Raw genomic sequence first — 24,937 nt, forward strand, 5'->3', positions numbered from 1 at the left:
TCCAAGTCATTTCTCAGAGCCTTACTCTCAAAGCACCTGCTCATTGTGTCCTTGCCTTTGTTTCCTCTCTTTACTCTTTTCCACGAGCACCTTTATGTTTCAAAACTTTTATAATTATTGTCTACGTGTCCTAGTGACATTGCCCTTCGGTAAAATTGCCTGCTTTCCAATACTTTGAATGCACATTAGACATACTTAACAGGGTATCACACTTTGGTTTTGAAGCTTTTCTTTTTCCCTTTTTGCTTTTAAGTAAATATTATTTTTTAAATTATGACTTAATTCTGTTATTTATCATAAGAGGTTTAATTCATGAAGTCAGGTTGCACACCTGCGACTTAAAACACAACTGCAGAATGATCTTCTTCGTTGTTTATATTTGTTAAAACTGAGTGTAGCAGGGAGCCCTTGCCACCTCCTAAGGCCACCAAATGGTGCTGGGCAGAACCCTGCTTCCCTTTTGTTTATGGGGAGTGGAGAGAAACAGGGAGAGGAAGAGATGAATTGGGATGATAGAGTGAATTCACGGTAATCTTTCTTTTGAAAAATATTGAAAAACACTACTTTTAGGACAGGAGTTTAGAAAAAGCACCAAAAACTTTATCCTTTACTTGGGCACCAGTTCCTAGCCATCTTTTTCTTTTCTTTTTTTTTTTTTTAAACGCCTTACCATCTTGTATTGGTAAAATATAAATTTATAAGTATGTGTTTAGAGCTTTACAGTTTTGTTAAAGGATTTTGCTCTTTTTTTATCAACTGGCAGTTTTTTATTACCCTTTTTATAGAAGTAAGAGACTCCAAATTGATCAAAGGTACAGTATTTAATCTTCTGTTTGCCCCAGTAAAATAACTCCCGTGGTAAAGCAGCCTTCAGAGGGGGGAGATTGGGACAAGAGAATGTTTTCCATTTCATGTGTATTTTACCTCCATGGCTCCAATTTGTGGTTTTGTTGTTTTTTCCATTGAGAATAAAAAACTGGTAGTTTTTTTTTTTTCCTCAGATGACGTTTCATTGAGGAGTAGGTTATTATTTAGAGTTATGTTACTGTTTCTCCTTGGTTCGGACTTTCTCTGTTGTATTTGACTGCTTTTCTCCCCGCCGTGGAAGCACCTGAGGAGGCCGTCCACTGGGAGTTTTCTGCCGACAACTGTGGTGATTTTTCTTCCCATCCTTTGAGGATGACCAGTCTACTCTGAGCCATCGTCACATGCAGCAGGAAGCAGCGTGGTTCAGGAAGGACCACGGGCACTGCTCAGCATCCTCCCCTATTCCTGCTTGCCAGGCACTTGACAGGACAGGAAGCTGCACAGCACACCAGTGTCTGCCCATGCAAACTATTTAAGAAAAAGTTCAACCCAGGTCTTGTATCCTGTGATTTAGCAGTTGAGTGAATTCACAATTTGTAAAAATCATGTTAACCTGCTAATCGCACACTTGGTTATGACATTATGGAGAAATTTTAGGGGCTTTCTGGCTGACTTTTATATGTCAGGGATATGGGTAAATTTTTCAAACATATCTTTTTTTTTTTTTTTAATGTGGCCCATCTTTTAAAGTCTTTATTGAATTTGTTACAGTATTGCTTCTGTTTTATGTTTTGGTTTTTTGGCCGCAAGGCATGTGGGATCTTGGCTCCCCGACCAGGGATCGAACCTGCACCCCCTGCATTGGAAGGTGAAGCCTCAACCACTGGACCACCAGGGAAGTCCCTAAAACTTATATCTTTAGAAAATGTTTTGTATGTATTATAAGATGCCACTGTAAGACAATTTATTGAAAGAAAAATCTTTGGTTATTGTGTAACAGAGGTGCTGTGACTTGATGCTCCTCCAGGAAGGCAAGGAAGGGTTGCCTTGAATAAGAATTGATATATGATTGCTGTAATCATTAAGTTGCATGATCACATGGGCCCACACTGGGGTAGAAAAGAAGAACAAAGGAGTATTGAGGAGCTGGAAAGGGAACATTCAAGCTAAAACTAAGCCAGAAGATAACTTGGGTCAATTAAAAGTGCGTTGGCAGTCCCCAGAATTGAATGAAAAACATCTGGCTTAGAAGCAACGTTAAAGATTGATATTCTTAAGTGAAATGTGTGGTTTTTTGATATTTTTAGGGTAAAGACCACTGCAAAAGGTATGTTTTTCTATTTCATATTGGTTGTCTTTTCCTGTTTATATCTGGACTTGTTTTTGTTCAGAGCCAGAGGAAAAGATTTTCAGACTTCGTCTCAACCATCCATGAAATCCATCCAATACCCAGGGCTTCTTTTGATCTCCTGCTAATATCATGTCACGTTGTATTATAAAAGCCACTTTTGGGTCCATTTACTATTATTCTGCTGCCTACATAAACAACCAGGTAGAGCTTGTGTGAGTTTGCAGAGGTTTTTTTTAAAACAATAAAGTAATATAGTATGTTAGCCGAATCCATCAAAAAAGACTTTAGTTTTAAGAAGTAGACAGGAATTCTCGAAACAGTCTTGACATTGGTGGGTCATGAAAACCCCTCTGGAGAGACAGTGGAGCCAGTCCCTGTTGGCCAGCCGGGCCTCCTGGGATGTCTCTGGGTTGGTTTGGTTGTTTATTCCCAAGGAAGGCTCGCTTCTGCCGCTCACCATACTGTACACATAATGGCTGGAGAGCACAAGAGGAGGAGATGAGGGGAAATTAGTGCCCCCCAAATAGGGATGTTAGTGCTGGGTCCCCAAATTTCCTGCCCCTCTCTCTCTCAGGAATTGGTTTTGGTTTCCGAATGACTTACATTTGTAAAGACAGGGAAGTGGTACACAGATAAAGTTTATACTGTGTTTAGTTCTAATTTGACCACTTAAGCAGCAACAAAAATGCATTGGAACCTATAATTTGAGCCGTAAAGTTCTTTCAGCCGTTGTCACAAATCCACACGTTGTGAAATAAGAATATTGTTGAGTATATACTCAGTTCCCAAATGGAGCAGTGAAAAATGCTTTACAGGCCAGATATATCATTAATTACATGGTATCTCATGCTTAAAATCTTAAGTGATACCTATCTGATTAAATTCCATTTTAGAAATGCAGAACTTTAATGTTCATTACTTCCTTCTCCAGGAGGAATGGATTCAGACATGTCTTGTCTCAACAGGAGATTGATCTTTTTTTTTCTTCTTTTTTTTAACCATCTCGTTCTTTTGCCAAATACCACAGAAGTAATGGGAAGTTTAGTCACATTTGATGGCTGTGCCCTGGAAGAGCTTGGGTTTGGAATTTGTGGGGGTGATCGCAAAGGGAGGTTTCAAGAAGCGGAGAGGTATTTGTCAAGTCACCTACCCTACATCTAGCATCCCACTCATGAATTTTAGGAGCTGCTTTGTGCCTACACCTATAGTCTACATTTGCTATTTAGGCAAAACATTATTATGATTATTTAATTTCCTTTTGACTTCACCCTCTGAGCGAGTAATATTAACATTCCTTTTGTGTATTCAGTAATGAAGTTTGTTTACCTATTTTATTTCAGCATATTTTGAACAAAGATCTTTGTCTCTTTCTGCTGGAATGTGCACACAGTGAATGTTTGTTAGAACTACACACAATAAAGATACTGTTTTCCTTTTCTCTCCCTGACTACAGTTATTTTTTTTTTTTTACATTTATTTAGCTTTGCTCTTATATTTTATTTTTTGGCTGCGTTGGGTCTTCGTTGCTGTGTGCAGGCTTTCTCTAGTTGTGGCGAGCGGGGGCTATTCTTTGTTGCTTTGCACAGGCTTCTCATTGCGGTGGCTTCTCTTGTTGCAGAGCACCGGCTCTAGGTGCGCGAGCTTCAGTAGTTGTGGCATGTGGGCTCAGTAGTTGTGGCTCATGGGCTCTAGAGTGCAGGCTCCATAGTTGTGGCGCACGGGCTTAGTTGCTCCACGGCATGTGGGATAGTCCTGGACCAGGGCTAGAACTACCGTGTCCCCTACATTGACAGGTGGATTCTTAACCACTTTGCCACCAGGGAAATCCCTACAGTTGTTTAAAAAAAAAAAAAAAAATTTTTTTTTTTTTAAAGTAGAAATGTTGGTCCTGTAATTCTCAGGTGTTCTGGAAGAAAAGAATTTGAGAAGCATAAAAGTCACCTGTAGCTATGCTACTACTGGGTTTAGTGTAACTGGATGGGGAGTTCTGCAGTTTTTCAGGGTTCTCACTGCTGCTCTTTCCTTGACGTGCGTTGCACATTTGATAACCCGAGAGGCAGAAATCAAGACTTTTGCTGTATTAACGGATGTGAAGTGGCAACCAGGTAGACCGGTTGGGAGTTCTGCTTTTACTGAAACCATCTGGTAAAGAGAAGCCAGTTCAAGGTAATAATATGTTGTTATCGGTAATGCCAGTCTTCAAATGCTTGTTTTTCTTGGAAACAGCTAAACTGTTGGGGAAAATTAAACATTGAGATCGAAGTTCTAGTGACTATGTTAGTAAAACAAGGTAAATAAACCATTTGTATAATTACCTTTAAAACATACTGATAGCATTCTAACATTACCAATGAGACATCGTTGCTTAGGGCTTGGTTAATTCACTATCACATGACTTGAGGATTACTAACAGGAAAGGAAAGTCCCATTCTTATTACTAGTGTTTGAATCTAACGTTTAACCTCCAATCGTAATAATTCACATCACTCTTCCTGATGCAGAGTATTTAGCAGGTACTTGACAAATCCTGGTGGATTCCTGAAAACTTGAGGTCGAAGATTGTCATTTCAACTATGTAAATTTAAGGTAAGAAACACCCTACCTTAAATTAAGAAACAAATGCAAATACAAATGCTGTTTGTTACAAGTGTGACAAGTGGCATTTTTGCTCCATCAGTGCCAGTCTCAGAGCAGTTTCGTATTGTTTGTTCCTGGTTCTAATCTCTGTGACTGAAACATTGATGTTAACTTTAGAACCACCAGGGACCTGGAAAGAGAAAAGTTTTTAAACCCAGGTGCCTGAATTTCATTTTTCTTTAGAGAAGCTTACTTTGGTGATCTTTTTTTTCCTAGTTTCCTAATCGAAGTCTTTCAGAAAAGGAGGTGGCATTACTTACAAAACAATAGGATGATGTCCACAATAAAAACGAATCTTCTCACAAACCTGCCCGCTCTGATTTATTACCCAAGAAATCTAATAAGGAGCAGCACAGGAAAATGAGCTTTCTAAGACTTCCAATGTGACCCTCTTTTTCTTTTCTGAATCTTTTTTTTTTAGGTGTTTTTTGTTTGTTTGTTTTTAGTTTTTGGATTTTTCCTACACTTATTCTGCTCCACCTTGCCCCTTTAAACTGCAGTACTCTGTCTCATGGTTTCCTAATAAGTGATACCTTAGCCACGCTTCTCTTCATTTTTAAGTATTATGGTCCAAAAATGTACCCACTAGCCTGTTGTAGAAAACATTTGGAAGAAATTAAGCTGATTTGTTTTTAAGCCAGACCATGCATGTAAACTAGTGCAGTTCTGTTTGAACATCTTTATTGACCTTCATTTAGGGCTAAAAGTCTACCACTGGACCTTTCATGTATGAGTCAGTAAATTTGCATTTTGTCTTAAGCTAGTTCAGATTTAGTTTTTAAAACGTATCCTAACTACAGTGGCCTCTGCAGCTTACCTGACCTTAAAATGCCTGCCTTGGTAACAAAGCGTTCTGCCTCTCCAAGTATACCTAAGCTCTCATAGGGCAGAGACTAATTTTTTTATCCGTGCTAATACTCTTTGCAAAGAAGAAATATTCTTTAAAAAGATACACACTCATTATTTTTGTCATAGAATAAGATACATATGTAAGGAACCTATTTAAGCTAACAGGTAAAAGGGAACTTACTTGATATGAATCAGTTATGAATGAGCATCTGATGGAACTCAGGGTTAGGAAGCACAACTAGATCTCATGAGAGCTAGGACCAGGAATCAAGACCAATAGGAATCAAGGTGGATACATTAGTTTCCAGTCCAAACCTCTTATGGAAATTAATTCTTAGAAGTGAGAATGTAATTGGCTAGACAGTATCAAGAGTGTCCATTTCTGATGCCATCAAGGGCAGGGGGACCCATTCCTCAGCTCTGAATGGCGGGGTGGATCATAGGGGGAGCAGATACCCAAGTCAGATAATATTATCACATACTTCATGTATTTTGTTTAAGTGTCTTCATTAATGGACTCTACAACCTCTGAAGGAAGCGTCTTTGCATCCCTCAGGGTGCCCTGCTTTATGCTGGGCCATAGGAAGGGCTAAGCAGATTCAGTATGGTTTATCATGCTGTGTCTGAACGAACAACCTATCCAAATTTGTTGAATTATCTGGAACTCCTAAGTAGAATTCTGAGATGAATCCCAAGGCTGCCCACATCACTAACAACCGAAAAACCTCATCGACTCCTGTATCCCCACAAACCCATTCTGTTTTCTCTGTAAATAAATTCAGCTGCCAGTATTTATTGGTTTCATAGAAATGTTTTAAATGAACTTTACTTTTTAGAGCAGTTTTAAATTTAGAAAAATTGTGACAGTAATACAGAGAATTCCCATAAACTTAGCACCCGGTTTCCCCTATTACTAGCATCTTAAACATTAGTGTGGTACATTGGTTACAGTTAATGAACCAGTATCAGTACATTATGATCAAAGTCCACAATTTATTCATACTTCCTCAGATTTTACCTAATGTCTTTTTTTCTGTTCTACTTTTACATTTAGTCATCATGTTTTCTTTGCCTCCTCTTGACGGTGACAGTTGCTCGGACTCTTGTTTGTGATGACCTTGACCATTTTGAGGAGTATTGGTCAGGCGCACCGTAGGATGCCCTCAATCGGAACTTGATGTCTTTCTTATAATTAGACTGCGGTTATAGGTTCGGTTGGGGTGGGGGAAGGCTCTAGATGTAATTTGTTATTATTGCATCATATCAAGGGTATATACTATCAATACGATTTATGAGACTGACCTTGATCAAAAGGATGAGATAGTGTTTATTAGGGGTTTTTTTGTTGTTGACGTATAGTTGATTTACAATATTGTGTTAGTTTGTAGGTGTACAGCAAAATGATTTGATATATATATATATTCTTTTTTCAGATTCTTTTCTATTATAGGTGTTTATTAGGTTTCTTTTCTATAAAGTTACTCTTTGAAAGGAACTTTCCGTACTGTTTCGTATTAGGAGGAAGTTACTATGGGCAGCCCACACTTAAGGAGTAGGGAGTTACGCTCCACCTCCTTGACGGTGGAGTATCTACATAAATCATTTGGAATTCTTCTGTATGGGAGATTGGTTCATAGAATTTTTTTTTTTGAGTTCTCATCACAAGAAAAAAATTTTTATAACTGTGGTGATGGAGGTTAACTAAACTTATTGTGGTAATCATTTCGCAACATACACATATATCAAATCATGATGTTGTACACCTAAAACTAATACAATGTTATATGTCAATTATTAGTTATCTATTTTATACATATTAGTGTGTATATGTCAGTCCCAATCTCCCAATGCATTCCACCCCCCACCCCCTGCTTTCCCTCCCTGATGTCCATATATTTGTTCTCTATATCTGTGTCTTTTTCTGAGTTGCAAACCGGTTCATCTGTACCATTTTTCGGTTCATAGAATTTTATACTTGATAAATATTGATGGTTTTCGACCACCCCCCCCCCCCAAAAATAACAGTAAGGGGCTTCAGATTGAACATAGTAGTTTGACAAACTTATCTCTGTTCCCTTCCAAAAGCCACATAAATGATGAGAGTAAGGAATAAACAAAGATACAAAGTGGATAAGAGAGTACACCTCTGTCGGTGAACGGTCTCAGGAAATTTTTGGAAGATCGAAGGCCAGTAAACTGAGATGATCTTGATGTGAGATTACAAGGCAAAGCTGAGGGCCATGGTGAGTTGGGGATTAAGTGCAATTTCATACTAATTGCTGCGATACCTCCCCAGCCGCACCCCTTTGGCTTGTAGAATACTAACAGTCAAGATTATACCCCCAGGCAGGGGTTAGGAAGATTTCTCTCTGGAGAAACCCACCAGTTCTAGAGAAAAGGTCAACAGCTACTGACACCTGGCGGCTTCCACAAGGTCACCTGGCAGTGAAATCAATCAATAAGCTCTTTGGATGCAAAGCATGCAAAAAGGTTTTTAGTGCCTTCCTTAACAGTTAAATATAAACGGATAGCCAAGGGCTATCAACAATTTTTGGAAGCTTTAGTACACAAGATAGAGATCAAAACAAATAGGAGAAAGAGGAAGAAATAATGCAGAAGAAAAGAAAACAAAACTTGCAACTTCAGAGAGATGATCTTGTATCCATGAATACAAACCAAGGATGCTATTTAAAAAGGAACAGAGGATAAGAATTCTAGAAATTACAAATTTGAGGCTATTAGTGAATGCTAAAATTAGTAGGCAAAAGCTTAAGAAGAAACGATATTTACATAGTCAAAGTATCTCCCCCAAAGCATTTACTAGTTACATAGAGAAAAGCAGTAATTTTAGTGAAGAAAGCTGGCTGACTTAACCAAGTTGGTCAGGTTTAACATCATCAGTAATAAATAACACATCAACATCATGTACCCTTGAAATGATGCACTGAGAAGAACATATCCTGTCTATTGTATTCCCCAAAATTCATAACCTCAGTCTAATCATGACAAAATATCAGACAGACCCAAATTGATGGACACTCTGCAAAACCCTCAACCAGTATTCTCCAAAAGAGTCAAGGGTCATGAAAGACAAGGAAAGACTGAACTGTCACAGACTGGAGGAGACTAAGGAGGCATGACCACCAAATACAGTGTGGGATCCTGGATTAGATCCAGAAAAAGGACATTAGTGGAATGACTTATGACATGCAAATGAAGTCTGTACTTCATGGCATTGTTGCAACGTTAATTTCTTAGTTTTGCTAATTGTACTTTGATTATGTAAGATGTTAACATTAGGAGACTACCTTTGCAAGTCTTTGTAAGCCTAAAATTATTTCAAAATAAAGTCTTTTAATGAGAGCAGAAATTAAAAAAAAGAAAGCAGTAGAAGAGATGGAAAATAAAAAAGAGGAAATCTCCCACAAGGTAGAACAAAAACGAAAAGATGGAAAATGAGAGTTTATACAAGGAGATACCCTATCTCAATTAAGAGGAGATCTAGAAGTGAAAAATGAAGAAACTATCACAGAAATAATACAAGAAAACATCCCAAGGAATTCCCTGGTGGTCCAGTGATTAGGACTCGGCACTTTCACTGCCGGTGGTCCAGGTTCGATCCCTGGTTGGGGAACTAATATCCCACAAGCCACGAGGTGTGGCCAAAAAATAAATAAATAAAAGTAAAGAAAACATCTCAGAACAAATTATGATTTTTGAGGTTGAAATGACTGAGTGCTCAACACAATAATGAAAAATGACTCTTACTGAGGCATATCATTGTGGAATTTCAGAACAGAAGGGATAAGAAAATCCAAAACCACTGACCATGGCCACATCTTGGATCATCTTGAAATCACCTTGGAACATTAAAAAATACCAATATCTGACCCTGCCACAGATCAATTAAAACAAAAGCTCTGTTTCAGGGGAACCTGATGCATGGTGAGGGTTGAGAACCATGGTCCTAAAAGCTTCCAAAGAGAAAAAGTAGATCACTTTGGAAGAATCAGGAAGCGATATCACAACTTCTCAACAGCAGCATTGTAAATAAGAACCCAGTGGAACAGTGCTTTCCGAAAGAAAATGTCTTCTAAGCTAGAATTCTGGATACTTAAGAAATCTCTTGTTCATGAAAATTAAAAATTATCACCCATAAGTCTGTTCAGAGGCTTGGGCTTTTTCTAAATGAGATTTTTTTTTAAGCAGATGTACCCAGTCATTTTCTGTATCTTCTGTGCATATTCCTTCCAAGTTATTCTTTCTTAAACACATTGTTTATTCAAGAATTGCCTAGTTTTCAGTATCTTCCATGATTTGACCCAATACTACCTACCTAGACAATCTGCTCTCAGCCGGCCACTCCTCCTACTGTCTTCTGCTTCCACCTTGCCCTTTCCTGTCTCTTGTACCCTTCAGAGTTCTTTTCCATGAGCCATAATATCCAACTTCCACCCCCACCCATCCCAAATGGGTTTTGTCCTGAGGTTTTTGTTTTTTCTTTTTGGTCCTGAGTTTTGATTGCAGTTGACTAGACTGTTTGCTTGTAGCCCTGTGTGTGGTTTTTTTTTTAAAGATCTTTATTGGAGTATAATTGCTTTACAATGTTGTGTTAGTTTCTGCTGTATGACAAAGTGAATCAGGTATATGTATACATATATCCCCCTATCCCCTCCCTCTTGCACCACCCTCCCAATCCCACCCCTCTAGGTGGTCACAAAGCACCGGGCTGATCTCCCTATGTAGCACCGTGTTTGATCCAAGCTCAGTGGGAAGTGGAGCCACACTGGCAAGCATGAAGAGTGGCAGTGGATAGGCAGCATATTTATCATGTTGGTCTAGCTGAATCATACCCGGACTGCAAAGTCCAACCCAAGTCTCACTTTCTCCATGAAACCTCATTCCAGTTCACTATTCACTATTCCCTTCTCTTGAGTGGCTGGCACACACTTATGGCCATTTTCATTCTTTGGCACCACACGAGTCCCTCTGTTAATCTTCCCAGCTAGAGTGGAGTGTCTTTGAGGACAGAGATTGGGCAATTACTGGGCATTATTTTGTGTTTCTTCACTGTACCTAGTACAGTGCTCTAACACAGTAGATGCTCAGAATACATTTGACTGGTTGGTGGAGTAATAGTGAAGTGGAAAATGTGCCCTCTGCAGGTACGGAAGGAAAAGAGCATTCCTCTTAAAATCTCTACAACCTTGATATGATTTTTATGGAGCAGATTAACAGAGGCTTTTTCCTAACATTTCATGTCCCCATTAGAAGATCCTTGACTGTATTGGGTCTTGGCATCATGACATATTCAACTTCTTTCAAAATGGCCTAACCTATACCAAAAAGCAAACTGGGGTAATATTGGATTATAAATAAGATACATTCCCAGTTGACATAAGAGGGAATAGTAAAACATATTTGCCTCGTGTCATTCTTGAGAAAACTGGAATTCTAACAAGAATGAATGTTCAAACATCCAGGGGATATTGGATGGCTGTTGGATATCAAAAATGCAACTAAATTGATTGATACAGGATATTATATTTTTACTCTAGTAAAAAGAGTACATTTTCTGAAACATGAGGGTGTTTAGGCCCATTGAGATCTAGTGTGTTATAGTGATGTACTTTCTCATATTAGAACTTTGCATATTAGATAGTTTAATATTTGTGCTGATATGTTGCCTTGTAAAATATAGTAGCAATTAAAATTAGAAACATCTGTGAGAAAAAATTTCCTCAAGAATGTTAGTTTTGTGGCAAATATTTTTCTGAAGGCTATGCTGGGTTTTTTCCCCTTCAGTTGGAATTACCCTTGTATTTATTCATCCTTTCTTCATGGTGCTAAGAATGTTTTCAGTTGTGTATTTATCCACTATGAATGATTATTTGGAGACCTTTTTTTCAAACAATATAAAATTATTGGTACATATACACTTATGTATATAAAATGTATATACATATACAGTGTAATTAATACCTTATCTTTGAAATCTATCTGTCCTATCATCCACAGACATACATGTTTTACCACTTAACATACAAATATCACTCTTGTATCTCCCATTATTGTGATTGTTTTTCACTGATGTGTATAGCTTACCTACCCAGATCTTCTTTGATGATAGATTTCACCAACAGGTATTCATCTGTGTTAGAATAATATGTGACTAGCACATTGAAAAAAGGGATGTAAACCTGTTACATTCCCAGCTACTGTAAGCAAGTGAATATTAATACATATGTATATATATGAGTCTCATATTTATTCAAAAATTGGTGTTGTAGAGAATATTCAAACATCTAGGGGGACTGAATGGCTGGGGTATCATCGAGGTAACTGAAGGAACTGGAGTGTTCTGAAGAGCCATGACTCACTTTGTAGCATTTAAATGACGGGGTTGGGCTTCCCTGGTGGCTCAGTGTTTGGGAATCCACCTGCTAATGCAGGGGACAAGGGTTCGAGCCCTGGTCCGGGAAGATCCCACATGTCGCGGAGCAACTAAGCCCGTGCACCACAACTACTGAGCCTGTACCCTAGAGCCCACGAGCCACAACTACTGAGCCCGCGTGCCACAGCTACTGAAGCCCGCATGCCTAGAGCCCGTGCTCTGCAACGAGAGGCCACTGCAATGAGAAGCCTGTGCACCGCAACGAAGAGTAGCCCGCCCCCGCCACAAGAGAAAAGCCCGCGTGCAGCAACGAAGACCCAATGCAGCCAAAAATAAATTTAAAAAACTAAAATAAAATAAATGACGGGCTCCATGTGCCCTGCCTGCCATCATGTGATTTGTAAAGGGGTAGGATTTGTATACTAAGAGTATACTGAAACATTATGTTCTGTACTTAACATCACTGGTAACAGACACTATCCCAATAACGTTAAAGAATATGTTTATGACTCAGTGCCCAAATGGGCAATTCAGAGAGGAAGGATCATTGACGCTCGGGGGAGCGGGGGACAGGAGCGGCTGTGTTTATTTTGCCACGGTCAATTTATTCTCTCCTCCCAGAGAGTTACTTAACTCTAACCTTGACTCTCCAACAGTATGTTCAGCCACAAATCTCCCCTGTTTATGACCCTTGTTACCATTTATCAATATAAAGCATGTTTATACATAAGAGGAGCCAGACGTTTTCCGTTTTTATTCTGTGCCTTTCCGTAGGGAGCACTGGGGTGGGCTTCTCAACATCCATCCTATCCCAGATGATAAGTCTGAGACAGTTGGGATAGTTCTGTTTCACATGGTTATATGTGTGACCCAATTCTTACCAGTGGCATGAAACCTCTGGAAGAAATTTCCTCTCCAGAGCCACAGAAATAACTGCTATGGCTGCCCTGCTTCTAGCCTGAGAATGAAGCAAACACGAAGGTAGCTGAGTGGAGACTGAGAGAACATGAGACTTCGTTGCCTCCAGCTGCTGATGTAATGAACCCTGAAGCACACCCTGCAGCAGGCTTCCATTTGTGTGGAGATCATAAATTTCCTTATTGTTTAAGCCATTTGAGTTGGGTTTTCTATTACTTGCATCTGGAAGCATCCTTGCTGATAAACTATTCTTACCATGCATTTTCTTTCTTTATTTATTTTTGGCTGCATTGGGTCTTTGTTGCTACGCGCGGGCTTTCTCTAGTTGCGGTGAGCAGGGGCTACTCTTCGTTGCTGTGCGCGGGCTTCTCATTGCAGTGGCTTCTCGTTGCAGAGCATGGGCTCTAGGTGCACGAACTTCAGTAGTTGTGGCATGCGGGCTCAGTAGTTGTGGCTCGCGGGCTCTAGTGCGCAGGCTCAGTAGTTGTGGTGCACGGGCTTAGTTGCTCCACAGCATGTGGGATCTTCCCGGACCAGGGCTCGAACCCTTGTCCCCTGCATTGGCAGGCGGACTCCCAACCACTGCGCCACCAGGGAAGCCCTGATAAACTATCCTTAAGAGGAATGACTCATAGGGAAACAGTCCTCCCAGCTTCTGATTAACTCTGGCCTCCAGAGATAATTATCTGGGCCATCAGATACACAAAAAATATGCAGGTCATAAGATTAAAATTAGAGTGGTTACATTTAAGGAGAGGGTGAAGATAGTGACTGGGGGGGGGTGCCTGAGAGGGGTTTCTGGAATGTTGGTAATTTCTTGATCTGGGTGGTGGTTATATGGGTGTGTTTACTTCAGGGTAAATTCATTGAGCTGTAGACTTATGATTTGTGTACTTTTCTGCATGTAGGTATGCTTCAATTACAAAAATAATTTACTAAAAGATACTATATTGTAACCAGACCTCCAAACAGACTGTTTATATCTTGACTGGAAGGATATGAATGACATATCCTGGTCATTTTATTCGGCAGCCAAACTCAGCTGTAGGGATGTGCTTTCTTTGATGGACTTACAGAAGCTCATTGTAAAGACCCCCTGTCACTAGTGTGTGGCCAGCCTTCTCTAATCTCAGCCAAAATGTTTTCCCTTAGGGTTCCGATGGGAGGGCCTCACAGCCTTGCAGATGAAGGACTTCATCATTTTTAGAATTCAGTCACAATGACTATTAAAAACCAAAATGAAGGGACTTCTCTGGTGGTCCAGTGGTAAGGAATCTGCCTTCCAATGCAGGGGACGTGGGTTTGATCTGGCTGGCGGAGGAACTAAGATCCCACATGGCGCACGGCAACTAAGCCCATGCGCCACGGCTAGAGAGAAGCCCGCTCTCCGCAACTAAGACCTGGCGCAGCCAAAAATAATTAATTAATTAAATTTAATAAATATATAAAGAAACAAACCAAATTGAAAACTAACAGGCTGGCGTCTGTCCACGTAGGGCTTGGTCAAGCAACATCTCAGAGAGGCGTTCTAGTTATGGGAGGGCCCACTCCAGGGAAACCACTGGAGTTTGGTAAATGTACCACGGAACCTCATGCAGCCTGGGTTAAGACCTCTAGTTCATGGAGGAAGAGATGGAATATGTTCAGTTAGTTGTTTGTGGAAGAAGAATATATAGGCTTTAGGGACCAAATTATCTGGAAAAAGACTTGGCACCACTAGAGGAAAACCAGGTAAGAAAAGTTACTGTTCAAAAAAAAAAAAAAAAAAAAAAGCAAAGGAAAAAAGAAAAGTTACCGTAAATCGTAGGTTGGAGAGGAATTGGACATGGGATAGCAAGTCGTTGGGAATATCAGTCCTCATGAGGGAGAGGCTTTGGAGAGTAATCACATCACGATACTAAATGGGGAATCTGGTTGGTGGTCAGACCCATGGAATTCCAATTCCTTAGCGCTGTAGAGCCCTGTCCTGATTGAGGGGTCACATTGATCCACAGAACTGGAAGCGCATCGGAATGTGGAGACATCATAATTTATTTCTGCTCCCGTAACTCTTCAAGGCGCTTGCACATTCAGGATATCCTCACTAAACCTTATGAGGTAGGTAATTTAGATATGATCGTAAGAGAGACAGTGACTAAGAGAAAGAAGCCTTTAGAGTCAGACAGACCTGCATTTGAATCCTGTCTCTGTCTTACCCGTGGAGCGGTGTTGTGAAATGTACTCAGCCTGTGTCGATGTTTCTCACCTCCGCTGGACATTTGGCAACATATGGAGACATTTTTGATCGTCACAACTGGAGGAGTGCTATTGGCATCCAGTGGGTAGAGGCCAGGGATGCTGCTAAACATCCCACAATGCACAGGATAGCTCCCTACCACGATGAACTGTGCAGGCCAAAATGTCAACAGCGCTGCTGTTGGGGAACCCCTGACTCTGATCTGATTCTTAGTATCTTCATCCATACAATGGGGATTTTCACAGTACCTCACTGGGTTGTTAATACAGAGAAGATGAAATAACAGTTGATGTTGGGTTGTCGGTTCTTCCACTCTCCCTGCCATTCTAGGAGCTTCCCTCTTAGGAATATACATCTCTACAGAGTTAAATTTCCATGGGCTGAACTGCCAACCATCCGTAGTCCCCAGTTTCATGATATTCGTCCCTGGCAGGCTTTTTGCATGGTATGACTCTGCCCTTTGGCCACAGTTCATTGGATCAGAGCAGAGGCTGGATCCAAACTAAAGCAGTAAGAATTCTTTTCCCAACGAACTTTGTAATTTGTACTGAGAGATGCCAGGCTTAGTCTGGCTGGTGTCTTGAGTGCAGAAGATATAAACCTGGGACTTGTGGGTGGTCATTTTCTCACATGTGAATGAGATGCAAAAACAACCAGTTTATAGCAGAAGAGAAGTATGCAACAGTTCCAGAGGGAAAAGCAGCAATAAAAGACAGAGTCCCCAGAGTCTGTTCCCTGCTGCACCCTGCCTTTAGGTTCTAGAGGCCATTTCTGCAACCATGTAATACTTCTTGCCTAAGCTGGCTTCAGTTATGTGTTTCTTGTGCTCATGGGACGTATTCCTAATAACTGATGACACATGTGAAAACATTTGGCGCGGTACCTGGGAACAGTCAGTCCTGAATAAGTGTCAGTTGTTACTATCATTCCCATTTTAGAGATTAAGAAAGTCGAGGCAGAGAGACAAATAATTTGTCTTCTGTCACACAGCTCTTTGGTGGTAACCCGATGTAGAATCCAGATGTCCTGACCCCTAGATCTGGGTTCTGTTCTGTCTCTTCTCTCTCTTTTTTTTTAAAATTCATTTATTTTTGGCTGCGTTGGGTCTTTGTTGCTGCGCACGGGCTTTCTCTGGTTGCGGCGAGCGGGGGCTACTCTTCATTGAGGTGCACGGGCTTCTCATTGCGGTGGCTTCTCTTGTTGTGGAGCACGGGCTTTAGGTGCGTGGGCCTCAGTGTGGCACGTGGGCTCAGTAGTTGTGGCTCACGGGCTCTAGAGCACAGGCTCAGTAGTTGTGGCGCATGGGCCTAGTTGCTGCGCGGCATGTGGGATCATGGCTCAAACCCGTGTCCCCTGCATTGGCAGGTGGATTCTTATCCACTGCGCCACCAGGGAAGTCCCCTGTCTCTTCTTTAATTGTGAAATGAAACTTTCAGAATAGTGAGTAAGTAAAGTACCTATGTACAGTTAAAAATAATTCAGAGTGAACCCTGGTGTATTCATCACCCAGGACAAGAACTAGAAAATTGGCTGCCCTTCAGAAGACCTTCCTGTGTCCCTCCCTCTCTCCCTGCCAGAGGTAACCAATATCCTGTTTTTTGGTTGAAATAACTTTTAATAGTTTTTCTACCCACATTTGCATCCCTAAAGCACATGATTTCATCTTACTTGTTTTGGAACTTTATATAAATGAAATTGTACTATATATATTCTCTGTGACTTGTTTCTTTCAACACTGTGAGGCTTATCCATGCTGTGATGTGTAGCTGTAGTTCATCTATTTTCTTTGATGAATAGTCCACAATGTATTTATGCAAGCTACTGTGAATGGACATTGGGTTATTTCCTATTTTGGGCCAACAGTATGACTGAGAGCATCCTTGTTTGTATATGCTAATGCATATGTGCAAGGGTGTCTCTTGGATGTGTAAGTAGGAGAAGACCTGCCATGTCTGAGACTTTCTTTGCTCCACATCCTTGTCAGTTTGGGTTTTTTTCCATGCAGATGCCCATACCTCGGGCTGCTAGATAAAGAAAGTACTGTGTAGTGCTGTGGGACACACATTTAAAACACAGAATCCTTCCTCAAAAAGTTACACGTAGAATTACCATGTGACCTAGCAATTCCACACCTAGGTATCTACCCAAGAGAATTGAAAACATGTTCACACAAAACTTGTGCATGAATGTTTATAGCAGCGTTATTCATAATAGCCAAAATGTGGAAACAACCCAAATGTCCATCGACTGATGAATGGATAAACAAAATGTGGTCTGTACCTACAATGGAATATTATTCAGCATAAAAAGGAATGAAACACTGATATATGCTACAACATTATGCTAAGTGAAAGAAGCCAGACATAGAAAGTCACATATTATATCACTGCTTATATGAAATGTCCAGAATAGGCAAATTCATAGAAACAGAAAGTAGATTAGTGTTTAACAGGAGCTGGGAGGAGGGAAAACGGAGAGTGAGCCTGATGGGTACAGGGGTTTTTTTGAGATGATGAAGATGGTCTCACAAATTTGTGACTATACCAAAAATCACTGAATTGTGTGCCTTAGCAGGGCGAATTTTAGAGTATGTGAATTATATCTTAATAGAAATGTAAATATAAACGTGATCAACAAACAATGACATGAAGGACGGCATCTTGCGGGGGGGGGGGGGTGGTGGCGCTGGGCAGGGGGGCTGACCTTTAGATTTGGTTCCTGGGAAGGTCTTTCCAAGGAGGAGGTGCTGTTTATCTGGGACCTGAAGCATGAACCCCAAGGTGATGAAGGTGCCATAGGCTGAGATGGGGAACTTGGAGGAGAATCAGATTTGGGGGAGGAAATCAAGAAACCTTGCTGGGATATATTAAAGATAGAACCTATACAAACGCAGAAGAATAACAAGGCTGAGCGAGACTCCACGGGGCTCATGGAGAGGCTGAGCAGGAGAGGTGATGGCTGCGGGCTGACACCCAGTGCCTGCCTCTCGGAAGCCAGGACGTGTGTGGACTGCACCCTCCCTGGAGGTTACACCAAGTGCTGGCACAGCGCTCTGGCTCCCGGCCCGCCCGCCTGCTTGTGGGGCTCCTTCCAGCGTTTTATAGGCCTTCTGCCACGTCCCAGGTCCTCCCCTTACAAAGGCAAGAAGGGCAGGGGAAGGGAGTGTCCCTTCTGAACACCAGATGTGACACATAGCCTTAAATAGTCAGGAGCTCCAGTCTGATAGCTGGGATGGCCATAGGGAGAAAAGTGGGTTTGCCACCCCTGAAGGGTCCAAAATCTTAGAAAGGCACTGAGGCCCGTGATGAATACTGTGGTGCCCAGGGCACCCAGAGGTAAAAGCAGGCCCAACATCGTGGCTGGAGCCAAGTCAAAGGGTCAGGAGAGAACTGAATCTCAACTAGCACATTCTCTCTCACCTAGTGGGTCCTGCGGTAGTAATCATCACTTTCAGTCAGCACCTTCGGGTGCTTCTAGCCCACACAACATGGCACGCTTCTGTATGTTCTTCCATAAAGGTCTCTCCCCTCTGGCTCTCTGCCCAGCCAGTTGCCCACAGACTGGAAAACAAAGGCTCAAGCCTTCCCCAGAGACCTGGGCTTAGGGATGGGCCTTGGGCAGCCTGGGCGGATGCTCTGTTGATTTTTTTTCCAAGTGCAGAGAATGTGACAGCCAGTTCCTGTTGGAAATAGCTTTTGTTTTCTTTGGAGCACAAAGCACTTTTCCTTTCTCGTGATTGTCTCGGCTCAGGTCATGTTTAGGATGATGATTCGCTAACCTAATTGCATGCCTTCCAGATCCATGGTTCTTAACCTTTCAGGGCATAGACCCTATTGCAACTCTGGTAAGAACTATGGACCCTCTTCCCAAAACGTACATACATATACATGCACATAAATAGCCCCAATTTAATATTTAATATCAGTCCCAGCAGGTTCAGAACCCCTGGGTTGCGGAGGGGTGGGTCCTCCCTACCCCACCACCCCTCACCCCCTGCCCCCAGCTTTCATTTCCGTCTGGATCTTAAAATTCCCTCTCTTAGCCGTCCTCAGGGGCCAGCATTTCTTGCCTGAATTAATCCCATGTATCCAGCCCACTGAGGAGCAGGGACTCTGGCTAGATTTGGACTGTCTCCAGTTTGAAGTCTCCAGTCCACTGGTGCTCCAATTTTTCAGGCAGCGGAATATTCCAGTGGGATTTGTAAAATCTCTGTCTCATCCGTGCCTGGTTATTATGGAGGAGCTGGGCAGCCAGAGTCTCGGCGGATTCTAGAAGAGGTGGCACAGCTTTGGATGAGACTAGGGAGACAGGCGTTGTCTGGTTTTGTTAAATTCCAGAAGCGAATCACTTTGCCAAAAATGCCAAAAATAAAAGACTGTCTAGACACTTACACACTAGAAGCTCTAATATGAGGAGAGACCATCCCGAAGATCATTGATTTATACTGTAAATGGCAAGACAATTGGTGTTTTTTTTTTTTTTTTTTTTTTGGCCTCACCGCGTGGCTTGTGGGATTTTAGTTCCCTGACCAAGGATTGAACTCTGGCCCTCAGCAGTGAGAGCTTGGAGTCGTAACCACTGGACCGCCAGGGAATTCCCTGGGTTAATTTATTTCACAGGCACGAATTACATCCCTGTCCTGTGCCCCTGGCACTGTTCTAGGCACCGGGGTGCACGGTGAGTCAGACAGACAAGGTACCAGAGAATTTTAGGTAGCGGCAAGCGCAAGGATGAAAATACAATAGGGTGAAGTGATGGATGTGATGGCGGTGGGGACATGATCAGAGAAGATATCTCTGAGAAGGTGCCTTGGAGCTGAAACCTGAGTATTGAAAACGAAGCATCCATTGGGAGGAGGAGGAGAGCTCCAGGTGGAGGGAGCAGCTGCAAAGGCCCTGAGGCTGGAACCAGTTGGGCTGCTTGAGGAAAAGGAAAACACGTGTGGCTGGTGCAGCTTCCGGGAGAGGGGAGGTCAGGGCTGGGACGGAAGAGGTAGGCAGCGGATGGACGGCGTCGCGCTTTGCAAAAAAGACAACGGAGAGTGTGGAACAGGCGTCTGATGTGATTGGATTTGCATTTTGAGAACCGGCCTCCGTGGAAAGAAATGTCTTCTGGGAGAGCAAGAGCGGAAGCGGAAGCAGTACGAGGCTGACGAATGATCCAGGTGAGTGGGAGATGGTGGCTCGGACCTCTTGGCGGCCCTACAGATGGCAAGACAACCGTCTTCCAGTGAACACACTTGGTGCATATCACAGAATATATGACAATGCACGGCGGTTAAGACCCCGTGGGAACCTCACTTCACTGCACGGAAGGACTAGTTAGGGTGTTCTTACCAGTGCAAGGTTTCCTGTTCGTGCCCTTTCAGGAAAAACAAGAACGAAGATATAAATCCTCCTTTACAGAAAGCTGCTTGGCTGTTTTTGTCTTTGCAGAATGTTAATCTCCTTGGCAGGCAGGAGGTGGGGAGGAGAGCTGGTATGTATTAGGTGCCTATTGCATACCTTGATCTCATCTAATCCCAGAGTAACCCTACAAGGCTCCTGGGGTGTTTTGTTTTGTTTTGTTTTTGAGATGAGGAAACTGACGTTCAGAGAGGTTAGGTATATTGCCCAAGGTCACAGCTAACAAGTGACAGAGCTGGGATCCAAATCCAGGTCTGTGTGATTCCAAGTCTTTCCACACCATCCCAGGTGAACACACTGAGAAGGCCCTAGTAACCTCGAGACTCCAGGGTTTTAGCTACTCCTTGGATGAAAACTGTTCTCTGTTGGGGGTCCCCTGACTTTTCTAGAATATGCAGTGTGCTGAATACAGTGATGTCCAAGACTAGCATTTAAAGACGTTCCCTAAAAATAACAAAGACATTTCCTAATGTTTAAAAGATTTAATGATGCCAGAGAATCTAAGGGGGAAAGAAGGATTTGGGTCTTGAGATAAACAGGCTCATTAACTAGCAACAAATCAATAAGGGTGAAATCAATTAGGGCTAACTGGAAGGTAGGATTTATGCCATCTGGCTTGACTCTCTTGAAATGAGAGACTGATGGTGGCTACCAGTGTATCCTGGAGGCGCAATTCAGGGACAAAAACCCTAATGTTGAATTCTGTGCTGTAATCCTCTCCCTGCTGCTCTGCGGCCAGTGCTTGGTAGGAAGGCTCTGGAGGGCTCCAGTGTTTCCAGCAAGACCCCTGGTCTGGGGTCCTTGCAGCCTCAGGACTCTTTGTGTCATGAGGACTCCTTCAGGTCTTGAGCCTTCCAGAACAACCCAGAAGGGAATGGGCCTTGCAGGGTCCACCTGGTCTGACTGCCCAGGAGTGTCTCAGAGAAAGGCGTGGGCAACGTTCCCAGCAACTGGACAACAGGAAAAGCCAGCCCATCACACTCAGGGTTACACCCAGGGTTACAAAGAGAAACATGACACTGTGTTCCTGTCTTTGGTGCTTCAAGCTCTCTGGTGGGTGTGCACACCTGTGACTCGACTGCAAGCTCCATGCAGGGAGGACTGTGTCCTCTTTTTTTTCTCTTCTTCGTCTTCTTCCTGTTTTTGCTGTTCTTGAATGACTGAACGGAGGTTGACCGATACTGTCTTCATCCTCCAGGATTTGACATTTCAGCTGGAATTATAAACCCATAAAGAGAAAACTGAGGCATTATGGGCAGTAAGTTTTGAAATCAGATCTGGCTTCCAGCAGAGATCGTGAAGCCTTGGTTTCCTCATCTGCAGAATGAGGTGGTAAGGCACATCATAGAAAGCAGCTGTAAGGCTTGAATGAGATGATGCATGTAAGTGCTGAGCAGAGAGCCCAGCCGCATAGCAACCCTCGGAGCAAGTGCATAACATTTCTGCCACGACCCCCTTACGCCTTCCATGGTGCATGTTTCAATAGGAACTTTCAGTCCTTTTGACTGTGACTCATATCACAACCCTATAATGTGTGTGTGTGTGTATATCTTTAAATATAACTACAGTGTAAATTTTATGAACTAGTACCCCTTACTATGTGTGATGAATTCTGATAGTTTCTACTCTATTCAATGTTGTTGAAAAAAAATGCTGAAGGGGCACAGGGGAACTTTTGGGGTGATGGACATGTTCTATATTTTGATTAGAGTGGTGGTGGCAGCATGGGGGTTCTTGTCAAAAATCATTGAACTCTACATTAAGATGGGAGTTTACATTTTAGTGCATGTAAATTATATCTCAATAGATTTGCAACCCTCTAAATTACTATTTTTTATTATTATTATTTTTTTTTTTTGCGGTACGCGGGTCTCTCACTGTTGTGGCCTCTCCCGATGCGGAGCACAGGCTCCGGACGCACAGGCCCAGCGGCCATGGCCCATTGGCCCAGCCGCTCCGCGGCATGTGGGATCCTCCCAGACCGGGGCACGAACCCGTGTCCCCTGCATCATCAGGTGGACTCTCAACCACTGCGCCACCAGGGAAGCCCTAAATTACTTTTTTATTGAGACACAATTCACGTTCCATAAAATTCAAACTTTTAAAGTGTACAATTCGGTGATTATTAATATATTCACAGAGCAACCATCATCACTAGCCAGAACATTTCATCACTCCAAAAAGTAACCCTGTACCCATTGACAGGCACTTCCCATTCCCCCAACCCTAGCCCCTGGCAACCATTAGTCTACTTTATGTCTCTATGGATGTGCTGGTTCCAGTCCTGTGAGGCCGGGATCAGAGTCTTTGAAGCTGGGCCAGTTACTGGGCCTCTGGGGGAAGGGGCACACACACACACACCCCCGCCCCAGAACTGGGATTTCTCTCTTAGGTCCAGGTATTGGGCGACTTCCAAGAGCATCAGTGACTCCTGTAGGTGACTCATACCCTTCATCTCCACTTTTTTCCACACTTACTCCAGGCCCACCCAGTCCTCTGGAAATACCCCTTACTTATTCCCCTCCTGTGGTAGATATGGACAAGGGTGCACCCAAGGAGGAGTGTGGAACGGACTCTCCAAGGTCAATGTGGGAAACCCATCACAGAACTGCAAAAAAAAAGATGCAAGTAAGGTTCAGGAATGTGTCCAGCACAGTAGGGGCTGGAAGTGGATTTGGAACTGGGGGTGGACAAGAGGAGGAAGCAAGGGGACTTCCCTGGTGGCCCAGTGGTAAAGAGTCTGCCTTCCAATGCAGGAGACGTGGGTTCTATCCCTGGTCAGGGACCTAAGAGCCCACACGCTGCAGGGCAACTAAGCCCGCACGCCACAACTACTGAGCATACGCACCTCAACTAGAGAAGCTGCGTGCCGCAAACTACAGAGCTCACGTGCCCTGCAGCCTGCGTACCACGACTAGAGAGAGAAAACCTGCAGGCCACAACTAGAGAGAAGCCCGCGCACCACAACGAAGAGCCCGTGCTGCAACGAAAGACCCCGTGTGCTGCAACTAAGACCCGACACAGCCAAACAAATATAGGAAAAAAAGAAAAAAGAGGAGGAAGCAAGGGGACTGTTACTGGCTGCCTGGAGAAGAAGAGGGGAACCTGGAGGTGACTCGTGCCCCATGTCCCTCCCTCTTCCCTGCCCCGAGACTCCACCTGGAAATGTTCTTACTCCCTTCACCACCACCCCCCGCCCCCGCTGCCTGGGAACGGTGCAGACAAGGAGACACCTGAGGAAGGAAGAGGGTGAGAAGTAAGGGGACTGAAGCTGCAACGTCCGTGAGGATGGGACTGACCTGGACCGACTGATGCCAGCTCTGCCGTCATCTGGAAACGGGTCTGACACAGGGGCTTTCAAAGGAGATGTGGAGGTGTTATCAAGGGCCACCTGGAGACATAAGAGAAAAAAGTCCTGGAGCTTTAAAAGCCCACTTTTTCCAGCTGTCATCAACAGGAAGGAAGGTAGGACTCTGGTGATGCCTAAGGAATGAAAGCACACTGACAGGATAATATTTTAGCGATGTGTGAAGCACGCTGCAGAGCGTAAGTGCCCGTGATCCTGTTCATACAAAAAAGATATTACGTGTGATTGTTCATAACGGACCCAAGTCTGAAAGGATTCTCACAAACCTGCCGTTAATAACCTTCGGGGAAAGGAATTTTACTGTCTACTATTAATTTTTTTTTACAATCATATGCTATTTGTGTCATTTAATGAGATATATTTTAAATTTATTTTTAATCTATTTTTAAATAGGTGATACATTCACATGGAAAATCTCCTTCCCATTCTTGTGTCCTCATCTGCAAAGACACCCACTCCGCATGCCTTAGGTAAGTAGTGTTCCTAATTTTTTTTTTTGTATCCTTCCAGAATTTCTTTATGCATATGTAAGTAAATTTGAATAGAGATTCTTAGTTCACCTTTTTTGGAGCTCTAATTTGGAAATTAGAATTCAAACCCAATGACCATACATAAGGGCGCTGAAGTTTTCCCGTAATCAGACATATCTACAGGGGGCCAGTGGGCACGAGGTACACCTTTCCAAAGAGGAGAAAGCTTTTAAACATGATATATGTAAAACAATAATTGATAAATGCTCATTATAAAGGGACCAAGAGGGAGTCCCCTGGTGGTCCAGTGGTTAGGGCTTGGCGCTTTCACTGCTGGGGCCTGGGTTCAATCCCTGGTCAGGGAACTAAGATCTCACAAGCGATGCAGCACGGCCAAAAAAATAAATAAATAAAATAAAGGGGTCAAGAAATGCAATAAAAAGGAAAATCACCCCAAATCACTCTACCCCAAAATAACAATAATTAACATCAATAAAACATCA

At 42.7% G+C, this 24,937-nt stretch overlaps 1 long non-coding RNA gene across 1 annotated transcript in view; it reads left to right on the plus strand.

The window, feature by feature from the left end:
- The first annotated feature begins 7,705 nt into the window (after positions 1–7,705).
- The window catches only part of LOC114484071 (uncharacterized), a 29,029-nt gene continuing 11,797 nt past the window's right edge, over positions 7,706–24,937 (plus strand). The window contains exons 1-2 of the long non-coding RNA XR_003676579.2: positions 7,706–7,887; positions 24,358–24,434. This is a non-coding gene — a long non-coding RNA (uncharacterized lncRNA). The remainder of the gene's footprint in view (positions 7,888–24,357; positions 24,435–24,937) is intronic.

Source organism: Physeter macrocephalus, chromosome 17 (assembly GCF_002837175.3).
Source record: "Physeter macrocephalus isolate SW-GA chromosome 17, ASM283717v5, whole genome shotgun sequence".
Classification (NCBI taxonomy): Eukaryota; Metazoa; Chordata; class Mammalia; order Artiodactyla; family Physeteridae; genus Physeter; species Physeter macrocephalus.